Source organism: Petaurus breviceps, unplaced genomic scaffold, assembly GCF_028583685.1.
Source record: "Petaurus breviceps papuanus isolate PSGF00001 unplaced genomic scaffold, PetGlider_PUasm1.0 90784, whole genome shotgun sequence".
In the NCBI taxonomy this organism is placed as follows: Eukaryota; Metazoa; Chordata; class Mammalia; order Diprotodontia; family Petauridae; genus Petaurus; species Petaurus breviceps.
In genome coordinates, this window is record NW_027187345.1 from 7,501,902 (window position 1) to 7,515,585 (window position 13,684).

Genomic DNA, 13,684 nt, shown 5'->3' on the forward strand with positions numbered 1-13,684 from the left:
GTGGGGGGGGGGGGGGGGGGGGGGGGGGGGGGGGGGGGAGGGGAGGAAGTTTTGCTGCTCCCTCCAAAGCATTAACCCTGATCAAATTGCTTAATAGGGGAGAAGTAGCAATACATTTAGACTATGGCTAAGCTTTTGCAACTAGTGCCATTTCACTTTCACATCTCCTCCATCCAAAAGGATGTGATGGCATGTAATCTCATAAATTAAATCGGCCTACCTCCTTTCTTGAGGGAACACATTAGAAGACGTAGCTGTGACAACATGAGCCCATCCTCTTTATTTTAATGCCGTGATATATTTCCCTTCTCTCTTCCAAATAAAGTGAAAAATTGCGGCCAAACCCCTCCTCCTCAACCCCCCTCATGTTTATAAAATGATGCTCAATTAAGCCCAGGGTACAAAGTTAATTCCAATTTAAGTTGGCTTCCTTATATTACATTATACTCTTAAATATGATTTTGTCTTATTTAAAATAATTGGTGTATTGCTTGATACACAGACAAAATGATGGTGGGACAGATGAAACCAGAAAACCCTCATCGTCCTCATCAGCACCTTCCCAGTGCCTCTCCCAACAACTAAACTCTTTATTTCAATGAATGACAAATCACCTGATGCAAGTAATTTACTTTTTTTTAATTGACACACTTTTCTATTTTCTTTTTCAATTTAATAATTACCCAGATTTAGTCCTATTTAGACCACAACATTTGTGAAAGTGGTATTTTGGGTACCAGGTTCTGACAGGAAAAACTAATTGTAGTGAGAAGCATCTTAGGGAAATACTCATGATTATTCTTTTTAACAACTTGGTTAAGGACACAGTTCATTCTATCAGTGCATAGTGTGCTCCATTTTCAACATGTTTTCAGAATCAGAATTTGTTTTGTTTTGTTTTTTGAGGGAGTGGACAAGGGCAAAGTCCTTTGGGATGTATTCCTTGACAAAGATTTTTTCTTTTATGTTTTTGATGTTAAGATTTTCATGTATTGAATTTATTTTGATTTTTGATTTTCAATCATTACTATCTGATTAGTAAACTCATTATCCATTACATTTCTACATATCCTAATTGGAAATTTATAATGGCATTATATTGAAAAGCATTCTAAAACAATTCTCTTCTCAACTTGAATTTATTTCTTAGGGTTTTGTGGGGAGAGGAGAAGAAAGATTGAGAAGAGTAACTGATGCTTCATCCTGATATTTACATATTGTCATTTTGTTACCTTAGCTTACAACAAAACTACTGCCACAACTTTCCTATTATATTCAATAGCCATTTATTTTTTTGTTTTGTTTTTCAGTCATGTCTGACCCGTCCTAGAATCAGGAAGATGTCCAAATCTGGCCTCAGATACTTACTAGCTTTGTGACCCTGGGCAAGTCATTTAACCCTATTTATCTTGGTTTCCATAACTGTCAAATGAGCTGGAGAAGGAAGTGGCAAACCACTCCACTATCTTTGCCAAGAAAACCCCAAATGGGGTCACAAAGAATTTGACACCACCAAAATGACTGAAAAGCAACATCTTGACTCTGGGCTGGCTGCTGTAACCACTGAGAAACCTAGCTTCCAAATCCAGTCTTTAGTAGATTCTTTTAAAAGTTCCATATTTAGTTATGTTTACATTTGAAAAAGTTGTCACAATATGCTGACAAAGCACAATTCACACAATCCAGCCCATATGAGGATCCTTTTAAATGTCCAGGGCCATACTTCCTTATATCTGATATATAGATGCTTGAAACTCATAAAATAGAAGAATACTTACCAAAACAAAATTGTAATTTAAATAAGCTCCTGAACCCAAGTAGTCCTTAGTACCCAGGTGAGATCAGTTATTTTGTAATCTGGAATACAAAATAATTTGCTAGAACTAGTGAACAGCTCTAGGAGTGACACTGGTTAACAATGCAGTAGAAAGAGGTTTCCTCTATAAGCTCTTATATTTTGACATGCTAGAATATTATTTTCTCTTTTGTGTAGATTTAAGAAAAAAAATGAGTGGAGCTTTGAAGATTCTTAAAGAATTGCTGTAAAAAATCATTTTATATGCACCCTGACTAGAAGAGTTTCCATTCTCTTGGATCTCCTGGCTTTTGCTTTGGAAGCACTATAAAGTCACAGTTCTTCTCAACCCAGCAGAGTATCGTGGGACCTAAGAACTGGCAAGAAAAGACCTTTAAAGTTATTTAGATTCAATCTCCTCATTGAGCAGGTAAGGCAATGCTGAACCTCAAGTCTATCAAAATTTATTACTTTGAAAAAACATGAGAGTAGCTGGGTTTGTGAAATCTACTCGAATGAAGATATTTCCAGAATCGTTTGGTGCTGGAGGAAAAGGAACTATATCAATTTCATTTCAGTTCAACAAGCACTTAATAAACACTTACTCTGTACAAAGCACAATGCTAGGTGCTAGGAATACAAAGTCACAAATGAAAAACAGTCCCTGGCTTCAAGAATCTTACATTCTACTGGGGAATACTGCATGTAAACAAATAAGCAGCTATCATCTAAAGACGGCAAAAACACTAAAAACTCCTTTAAGCTTCTGGTTCAATGCTGTAAGTTATTCCTCTATAGAAATAGCAATAGTTTTATCCTTAAAACAATAAGGAGCAAATAAATATTGATGTTCTTCCTCTCCTACAGTGGGTAGAAAGTCAGTTTCCCTCAGGTTCATCCTCTCCCACAAACACCATTTGAGATTTCATAAGAATAAAAGTCTTCCTGGTATAGCCTGCAAAACGTGTATCTCAAGAGAAGGATGATATCGGAAATATAGGTTTCACTCCTATTTACTAAGAAAATCCAGTGATTATTGTCATTGACTGATCCTCATGTGTACATATAAAAACATCCTTTAAATCCAAAGAAATCATCAAGTTGGTAGTGTTAGCCATCACAGAATCAATGTCCACATAAAAATATTAACAATTCAAGATTTCAAGGGTCTGTGGTTTTATGTATTTGAGTAATTCCTCTAACAATGAAGATCAATAAGTCAACAAGAAGTTAGTAGGCCCCTACTATTTTTTAGGGCATCTTGCAAGGCATTGTGGATACAAAGACAAAAACAAAGCAGTATACACACACATACACATATAAGAAAAGCAATATATATGTTTATATATAAGACACTTAAAAAGGAGATAGACACAGTACATATATATGAGAAGCAGTATATGTGTGTGTGTGTGTGTATTCAAGACACTTGGAAAGGAGATAGACACAAGGGAACCTTAGAAAGTTCTAGTAACTAGGAAAGGCCTCCTAATAAGAAGGTGGCCCTGGAAGGGAGTCATGAAGGTACTCTAAGAGGTTTAAGTGACAAGAGAGAGCATTCCTTAGTGGACAGTCTTCAGGAGTTAATGTAGCCAAAATTCATCACCTGGTGGCCACCTGTCTGTTGTTAAGATTCTCTGAACCCTGCTGGACTAGCCCATGGAAAATAGGCTTTCATTGGACCTGGACCTTAAAGTTTTCTCAGCTTGACATGATTCAGAACTGGGTCTTCATTGGCATAATCTTCCAGAAGTCAGGATCACCCTTGTTGTGACAAGACATAGGAGGAGGAACACATTAGTGGAGACTTGGTCCTAAATTGCCACAGCATAGAAATTCTTATCACTGACACTGATCAAAAATTCATCTGAAATATATAGTATTAGAGGATTGCCTGAGCATTGAGAGGTTAAGATTTTAGCCCTAGCTCACATAACTAGTGTGTTTCAGAGGCAGGATTTGAGCCTTCCTAATGCTAAGTTCATTTCCACTAAATCATAATGACTCTCTTAATGGAGGTTAAATATTTTTAAATAATCAGAACTGGGAATGTTTAGCTTGAAAAAAGAAGACTCAGGGGGAGACATGATAACTGCCTTCAAGTATTTGAAGGGCTATCTTTTGGGAAGAAAATAAGATTTCTTCTGTTTGACTCCAGAGAACCAAACTAGGAACAGAGGTGGAAATTACTAATCCACGGATTTAAGCTTAATGTCAGGAAAATCTTTCCAACAGTTAGAGCTATCCAGAAGTGAAATGGGTTGCCTCCAGAGGAGATAGGCTACCTCTTATTGGAGGTCTTTAAGCAAAGGTTAGAGGTGTATTGTAGTAGGGATCTTTGAAGGTTACGGATCAGAAAGATGTTGGATCATAGGTCCTCTGAGGGCCCTTTCAGCTGAGAAGTTCTGTCATTCTATGTTCTCAGCAAGGATATGGGAGCCTGAATAAGGAATAGGTGGAGGGGGGAAATTGATGAGTTTAATTGTGGATAGGATGATTTTTAGGTGCTGTTGAGATTTCTAAGTGGAGATGTCCTCCAGACAATTGGTGATACAGGACTAGAAATCAAGAGGCTATAAGTCTGGGTATATAGAATCTGGAATTATCTGAATAAAGATAATTGAAGCCATGGGAGTGGAATCTCCTCAGGAATAGGAAAAATATAAAGATAAGAAAAAAGAGCCCAGGAGAGAGCCATGAGGGACACCCATGTTTGTTGTTGTTTTCAGTCATGTCTAACCCTTTATGACCCCATCTGGGGTTTTCTTGGCAAAGATGCTGGAGTGGTTTGTCATTTCCTTCTCCAATTCATTTTACAGATGAGGAAACCGAGGCAAACAGGGTTAAGTGACTTGTCCAGGGTCACACAGCTAGAAAGTATCTGAGGCTAGATTCTAACTCAGGAAGATGAGTCTTTCTAACTCCAGGCCCTGCACTCCATCTGCTGTGCTACCTAGCTGCCCATGTTTAAGAGTGTGTAAAATCAGTGCTAATCCTCCATTGGAAACTGAGAGAGATTCATCAGGCCATTAAGAGAACCAGGAGAGAAACGTATCTTAGAAGTCAGGGGAGAAGAATATCCAGGAAGAAAAGGAAAGGCAACACACATTTATATAGTACCTACTATGTGCTAGGTACAGTGTTGAGCATTTTGGGGTTTTTTTTGTTTTGTTTTTTCACAGATATCTCATTACATCATCAAAGCTGAAGAAAGGTTAGGGAGGTTGAGATCATGCAGACTATCAGGTTAAGCAGTTAAGGGATCATCCATAACCTCTGAGAGCAGTTTCAGTTAGAGTGGTAGATTGGAAGTCAGATTGTAAAGGGGTTGAGAAGTGAGTGGGTGGGGAGGAAGTGGAGGCAGCAATAATTATAGATGACTCTTTCTAGGAGTTAAGCAATGAAAAGGAGGAGAGATCCAAGAGATGAAGTGGAGAATTTTCAGGTATAGAAGTAAGAAAAGAGTCCCTTTGCTGAAAGAATGTTCTTTATTAGCCACTTTTTATTTGGGTGGGAAAAATAGGGCATAAGAAACCCAAGATCAAAGGGTTTCTACTTTGCACGTAAAAGTTCTCAAGTTCTCACCATTTATGTCTTAAATATCTTTAGTTGTGAGAGGAAACAATGGTACATTGCCCAATTAATGCTTCTAGCCTTACCAAGTCCTTACAAGGATGTGGAAAGCTACTGGGGGTCCCAACACCAGGCTTACCCAAACAATAAGACTTCCTCAAAGATGTATGTGGAATTTAAATCTGTCCCTTGGGAGTATCATTGGCCATAACTTGACTCATACTTGAATGATCAGATAATATACCAAAGCCTTCTGTATAGTAGCTCAAGAAATTCTCTCCTTATTATGTGGGACAAATCATATGCCATGCCCTTGGTCAAAGATTATGTATGGGTGGAAAACTACGGTTTGACTTTGGAGGCAAAAGGTACTAAAGTTATTGCAGGCTGTCTTTTAATTACTTCCTATTTAGTGACTGATCTGAGAACAAAGAAGTGGTAAGGGGTAACTCAAAGTGTGAAAAGGTAACAAATTAGTCCGTGTAAACATTGGCTCCAAGCCTGCCTAGGAGAGTACAAAGGGAAGGCTTGCTTTCTTCACTCTGCCTGGAATACAATTTAGTGAGGTGTGGACCAGTAGCACCAAGCCAAGTCTTCCAAGGGCTGCTCTAGTTGGTTTCATACTTAATCCCAAAGCCAGCAGCTCCTTGAGAGTTGTAAGGTCTCCCAGTTTACATGAGTACACATAAAGGTAGGAAGTGTGGGGCATTGTAAGGAGCTCTGCATTTGGAATCCGGGCATTTAGCTCTCTATCCTGCCTCTGGTGCTAACAATGAGACTTAGGTAAGTCACCTACCTGCTCTGTGTCATAGTTTTCTCATCTTTAAAATGAAAGAAGTTGAATTAGATGACCTGTAAGGTCACTTCCAACTCTAAATCTATGGTCCTCTGAAGTTCATGAGATAACACGAAAACTTGAAGAGTTTTGAGAGATTTCAGAATTGTAGAATTTCAGAGTTGGGAGAGACCTCTCTGTCATCTAATCCAAATATACCTGAAAAAGAATAGGAACTATAACAAACTCAACTTCTATGTGGAGATCTTCAATGAGGGGGAATCTAAAACTTCTGGAAACATCCTGTTCCACTTTGGAAAGTTCTCATCGTTAGGAGGTTATTCCTGACATCAAGCCTAGATCACATCTTTTCAACTTCTCATTGTTCTTATTTCTACACACTGAGCCAAGATTTGAACTCATGAGGATGTCTTCCTGATTCCAAGCCCAGTGTCTTATCCATTTTACCACTAAACTGCCCTTTCTGGCTCCAGGTCAACTGATCTATCCACTGTGCCACCTAGCTACCCTTTGCATAGTAGGCTGTCAATAAATATTACTTGATCAATTATAAGAGCCCAGGTAAAAGTTCTTCTATTTGACCAGCCTGTGTAAAAGAACAAAGAAAAGTTTAGAGAAGAGACATAGATATGCCTAATCTACTAGCACTGGTAGAATTGAAAAGATATTCTGGGAATCCTGCTGGGAGTGACAGGAATCAGAAGTAGATGAACTATCCAAAATACATTGATATTCTGGGGAAATTTCCTATTACCAAGGATTTCCAGCCTTTTTGCCAATAGCCCTATAGATGAAAGAGAGTGGAGGAGGAGGGGTGGTTTATAGCTGGCTCTTCTTTATGCATTTTCTGAAGGAGGAACCTAGGGGGGCAAATCAGGAAGAAATATAGAAGTCAAGTCAACAAGCATTTTATTAAACACTTCCTATGTCTCAGGCATTGTGCCAAATGCACAGAAAACTCAAAGTGGCATTAAATACTATCCTATTACCTCCCTGCAACTTAAATCCAACAGTGTGCTTATTTACCTTATTTCAGATTTCTGGAATAATTATCTGCATAAAGAAAGAAAGCTTATTTTTCTCTGGGAAACATTCTGGCAAGCTACAGAAAACTCTGAGTGAATAGAGACTTTAAATATCAGTCTTCAAAGAGAAACTTTCTATTCTGGAGCTAAAAAGCCTGTATCTCATTCTGAGCCTTTGCTCATATTCCTGACCTGTTTTGATGTTGAAAGGACTTAAAATCACATGGAACAGAAATTTATGCAAGGTGACCAAGATATACATATATATACATATATGTGTGTGTGTATACATATATATATGTATATGTGTGTGTGTGTGTGTGTGTGTGTATAAACTCCTAGGGTTTAAAAGTATAGATTAGCAGTAGCAGAAGGGATATTTCCAGTACTAAAATCATATCTATTAATGTATAAGTAATGTAACTGTGGCTTTGAATGACCAACTAATGAATGTCTGCATTTTTAGGCTGGAAAATACAATCTCTACAGTTATAGAAGAAACTGGTATCAATTTACTTCTGGTTTCAAGGTTAGTAGTGTTGACAGCTTCCTAAAAATTAGTTTTTATAGTGATTTAAAGCACCTTTTTAAAAAAAGGCACTTTGCAAAAATGACAAATGATGGAAATAGACAATGCTGAAGGGGCCGCAAGGAAAGACAAGACACACTAACTCACTGTTGGTGAAACCATGAATTAATCAAACCATTCTGGAAAGCAGTTTAGAGTTATGCTAAATAAGTAAATAAAATGTTCGTACCCTATGACCCCGAGATTCTTCTGACAGATGTATACCACAAAAAGGTCAAAAACAGAAAGAAAGGTCTCTTATATTCCTAGTTAGTCATTGTAACACTTTCTGTGGTAGCAAGCAAGTCACACAAACTAGAAACAAAGTAGGTGTCCATTGACTGGGGAATGGTGAAATGAATTTGCTAAATGAAGGTAACCCAAAAAGGTTAAGAAGTATAGTAAGAAATGATAAGTATGAAGAATTCAGAGGAGCAAAAGAAAACTTACATGAATTGACAGAGAGTGAAGGAGAAACAGGAAAATAATACACCTAGTTATATCAATATAAATGGAGAGAATAAAAAGAAAGGAAACTGTATGTGGAAGGATTATAATGAACTAAGCTTGGCCTTAGGTGAAAAAATTGAGGAAATATATCTCTATTCCTTCTTTTCAAAGGCAGGGAAATATGAGTGAACAATACTATGTACGCTGTCAGACATGGTCAATGTATTGGCAAATTTTACTGAACTATTTTTTCTTTCTCTTTTTATTCTTTGTTAAAAGGGGATAACTGGCTGGGTATGGGAGTGGGTGGGAGTCATTCAGAAGTGAAGGTGATATAAACATAAAAGATAATCTATATTTTTAAAGGCACCCTATTTAGCTGATGTGACATGGACCTAGGCTAAGGTAAATAAAAATGTGAACAAAAAACTGGAGCCCATGGCCCTTTGGGAGCAGAGTAAATACCACAGCACTAATTAAGATTACTGTTACTACCACTTTGTTTTTCTTTATGGACAGGGGAAGGCAGGGCAATTGGGGTTAAGTGACTTGCCCAAGGTCACTCAGCTAGTAAGTATTAAGTGCCTGAGGCTGGATTTGAACTAAAGTCCTCCTGACTCCAGGGCTGGTGCTCTATTCACTGTGCCACCTAGCCACCTTACCACCACTTTTTCTATGTGAATATCAGTTATAGGAAGATAACAATCAAAAGACTTACTCATTACTATTACACATAATAATAACAACCTGGGGCAGCTAAGTGGCACAGTAGATAAAGCATAGGGCCTGGAGTTAAGACTCATCTTCATAAGTTCAAATCTGGCCTCAGGCACTTATTAGCTATGTGGCCCTGGGCAAGACACATAACCCTGTTTACCTCAGTTTCCTCATCTGCAAAATGAGCTGGAGAAGGAAATGGCAAACTACCCCAGTATCTTTGGCCAGAAAACCCTGAACAGGGTCACGAAGAGTCGGACAGAGCTGAAGCAACTGAACAGTTACAACATAATAACCCAAAGTATTCTTAGCAGGCTATGACAAATGATGATGATGGTGGGCAGTACAAAGCAAAGGCTGTACTACTATAACCTGTAGAACTTCAGAATAAATTTAAACTGATATCACCTCTTTAGTCCTCAAAGTTCTCTTATGCTCCAATGATTTGCATGAACACAATAATGAAATAAACAAGGAACATGGGATTTTATGACATAAATATTAATGGAGAGAAATTTCCCATTATTTCAACTAATAATGACCTGGCAATCATATTCAGTTTTCTGAAATTTTACTACCCTATCATGTTATGGGGGGAAGGGAGGTGGAATCTACAATATAGTACTTACTCATTATAGTTAAGACCTTTGGAAGAGGTCCAAAATGAACTGTGTGTTGTTTATTCTATCCTATGTTGTATTATAAGATTATCTGTCTTGTTGGGAGTCTATTTGCTGTCATCTCCTCATCTCCCTTCCTCCATACTTCAAAACCTCTCTATATCTTCACCCCTCCTGTCATCTTTCCTTCTGACCTCAAAGAATGAGTTGGCCTTCTTTTTTTTTTTTTTTTTTTTTGCCTTTTGGAGGACAATTGGGGTTAAGTAACTTGCCCAAGGTTACACAGCTAGTTTTTTTGTGTGGGTGTTAAGTGTCTAAGGCCAGAACCGAACTCAGGTCCTCCTGATTCTGGGGCCGGTGCTTTACAGAGTTGGCCTTCTTAATTCCATCTCTTCCTGCATCCTCTGGAACCTTGCCACATCAGTCATTCTCTCTCTCACATTTAGTCTCTCCCTTTCTTTTGGCTCCTTGCATATGACTACAAATAGAGTAACCTCTTCTTGACCCTGTTACCCTCTCAAGCCATATTATCTTATCCCTCTCTTCCCCTCCACTACAAAAATTTTAGACAGTCAGTTGTCTGAGGTATTTACACTCACTCCTCCTACTTCCTTGCCAACCATTCATTCCTCAATCCACTCTAGTCTGGCTTGTATCTCTACCATTATACTAAAAGTACTCTTCCCAAGGTCTCCAGTGATCCAGATAATTAAACTTGTCATATATTAAGGTCTTTTCTCAATCTTTGTCTTCCTTGACCTTTATACAGTATTTAAGGAGGTTCCCACCTCTCTTTGTACACATCATCTCCAGAATTCTGTGGCACTTTTCTCTCAGAGTTCTCTCATATCTATGTGATGATTCTTAGTCTATTTTTCTGATTTCTCATCTAACTTCTACACAATTAAATATGGGCTTTCCTTCAGACCCTGTTTTAAATCTTTTATTTTTTATAATTTTTTTCCCTCAACCATCTTAGTCACTCTCATTGATTCAAATAGTATCTGCACACAAATCCTCAGCATCCCCTATGAATGCCAGCTGTTTGCTGGATGTGCCCATCTAGAATGTCGTCCAAATTCAAATTCACTGCATCAAGAAATGAACTATCATCCACCCTTCAAAATATGATCATTTCTTTCCCCTGCTCGAAGAGCTTCAGTGGCTCCCTGATTTTTTTTTAGTTGAAAAAACCTTTTTATTTAAAAAAAACTTTTATTCATTTTGAACTTATATTTAAAAAGACAAAAAACCATGTCCATGTACACAACACAACATGATGATTCAATATAAAATCACAAATTTCCATTTCACACTGTTTACTTTTTTGGAAAAACTATAAAAAAAATTTTTTTTGAAAAACATTTTCAAAGATACCCTGCTTTTCTGTGTTTCCTTCTAATTTTTCTCTTGTTCTCTGCTGTGTTCTTTTGTTCTCTCCCTCCCCACCTATTTCTAAGATAAAATACAAATCCCTCTAAGTGATATTTAAAGCCCTTTACAAACTATCTCCAACATATGCTTCTAGGCTTATTACTCATTACTCTCTTTCACACATACGTCACACCTAAATTGGCCTACTTGCCATTTCATATACACAACATTCTGTCTTTGGGCTCTATATTCTTGCGAAGAGTGCCCTTCTTCCTTACCTTTACCTATTAAAACTCTTACATTCCTTCAAAGCTAAATGCTTACACATAGGTGTTTTTTTTCTAGTACTTTCTTTTTTAAACTATTTATTTATTTATTTATTTATTTTTAGTTTTCAACATTCACTTTTATAAGATTTTGAGTCCAGAATTTTCTCCCACCCTTCCCTCTTCCTCTGCAAGGTGGCATGCAATCTAATATAGGCTACACATGTACAATCACATTAAACATATTTTTGCATTGGTCATGTTGTGAAAGAAAGATCAGAACAAAAGGGAAAAACCATGAGAAAGAAAAAAAAGAGAGAAAAAATAGTATGCTTTGGCATTCAGACTCCACAGTTCTTTCTCTGGATGTGCATAGCATTTTCCATCAGGAGTCTTTTGAAATTGTCTCAGATCATTGCATTGCTTGGGAGAGCTATCTATCAAAGTTGTTCATCATACAATGTTGCTGTTACTATGTACAGTGTTCTCCAGGTTCTGCTTACTTCACTCAAAATCAGTTCATGTAAGTCATTCCAGGTTTTTCTGAAATCCACCTACTCATCATTTCTTATGGCATAATTGTGTTCCATTACATTCATATACCACTTGTTCAGCCATTCCCCATTTGATGGGCATCCCCTCAATTTCCAATTCTTTGCATGCACATCTTCTTAGATGCTATTATCTCCTCTTACCTTATATTTTCTTTTTGTATATTTTTGTTGTTGTTCAATCATTTTTCAGTCATGTCTGACTCTTCCTGACCCCATTTAGGGTTTTCTTAGCAAAGATACAGAGTGATTTGCCATTTCCTTCTCCAGCTCATTTTATGGATTAGGAAACTAAGGAAAACAGGAATAAGTGACTTGCTCATGGTCACAGATCTAGGAAGTGTCTGAGGCCACATTTGAACTCAGAGCCTGACACTCTATCCACTGCACCACCTAGCTGCCCTGCCCAGGCTATGCCACATGCTTGGAGTGCCCTTTCTCCTCATCTCTGCCTATTAGAAACCCTAAATTCCTTCAAAGTACAGCTCACACACTCCTTCTTACAGGAAGCCTTTCCTAATACCCACAGATGCTAGTGTCTCTTCTTACCTTATATTTTCTTTGTACATTTTTTAGATACAGTTAGATGTGAGCATGTTAGTTCTCTTGATGGAATATAAAAGTCCTTAAGAACAGAGACCAGTTCATTTTTGTTCTTACGCCTCTAGAACCTGGCCAAGCACAGTGCTTAGCAAGTGTTAGGTACTTAGCAAATGCTTGTAGATTGATTGCTATGTGATTTTTAAGTAGGTAGTTCAAACACATCTAATTGATAAGACATATTGATAATTACTTTTTGAAATAAAATAAAATGCTTTCTAAAATAAAGTAAAATCATAAGAAATACTTTTGCCAAGCCAAAGGCAGTGGAACCTTAATCATAAAATTAGTAAACTTCTTAGCTACAGTATGAGTGGAGGAGACCTAATCATTACAGTTTTAGATACAGAATAAACACCTAATATATTTCTTTGAGTAAATTGACATATTTTCTGATGAAGTGCTAAATACAGGACTTTAAAATTGTCATATAAAAGGTTATAGTTAGCCTTCAATTTTAAAAATACCAAACCTTTATTTTAAGAACAAATTTGAGATCCTGAGCTCCTACCCAGTTCAAACTATTCTTTGATGCCAGCTCATAATGTTGTGAAACACTTTGTGTTCCTTTTTTCTTTTCTAACCATGAAATGCTTAGATAATATAAAACACATAAAATTATATAATAATATATAACAGATATGCCTTGTTTTATAAATAAGCTCTCTGTGCACAAGGAATCTCAACACTCTTCTGAACTGAAATGACCTCTCAATTATCTTGCTTTTTTTTTATGGTCAGAAGGAAATCAATGAAACCTTTATCATACCAGAAATCTAATTGTGGTAGGAAAGATGATCAGGTCTGTTAGGGGAAAGGTCAGAATTGAAGATTTCTTTCAGGAATACTTGCTTTTATCCTTCTCATCAATCACTTTCTCCTATGATATTGAGATCAATTTCAATTTTAAAAACAAACACATTGAAACTCTTGAAATATAATGAAATGGTTTTTAGATATCGTGGAATAAGGAAAATATAGTAAATTTGATTTTATTTTTCCTTCTTTATTAGTCTTTAGTCATGTTAATTACAATAAAAAATTAGCTGTCAGAATCAGTCTACCTGTTATGTGCCTAGAGTAACATTTCATTGAATTGAGCATGATTCCTATTTTCTGAATGGAAAAATGCAAAACATTCATATGGTATGTATTTGAAATAGAATAGAATTTAGTTCTACATACCCTTTCCAGATTCATTGCTTCATGGCAGAGAACTTTCTAGATGAATAAACAAAAGTAGTACTGTAACAATTGCCTCCTCCCCTCCCCCCCAATTAAGTCAACAATTCAACAAACATTTTTCTAACACTTATTATGTACTAGGCACCAGGATAATGATGTTCAGA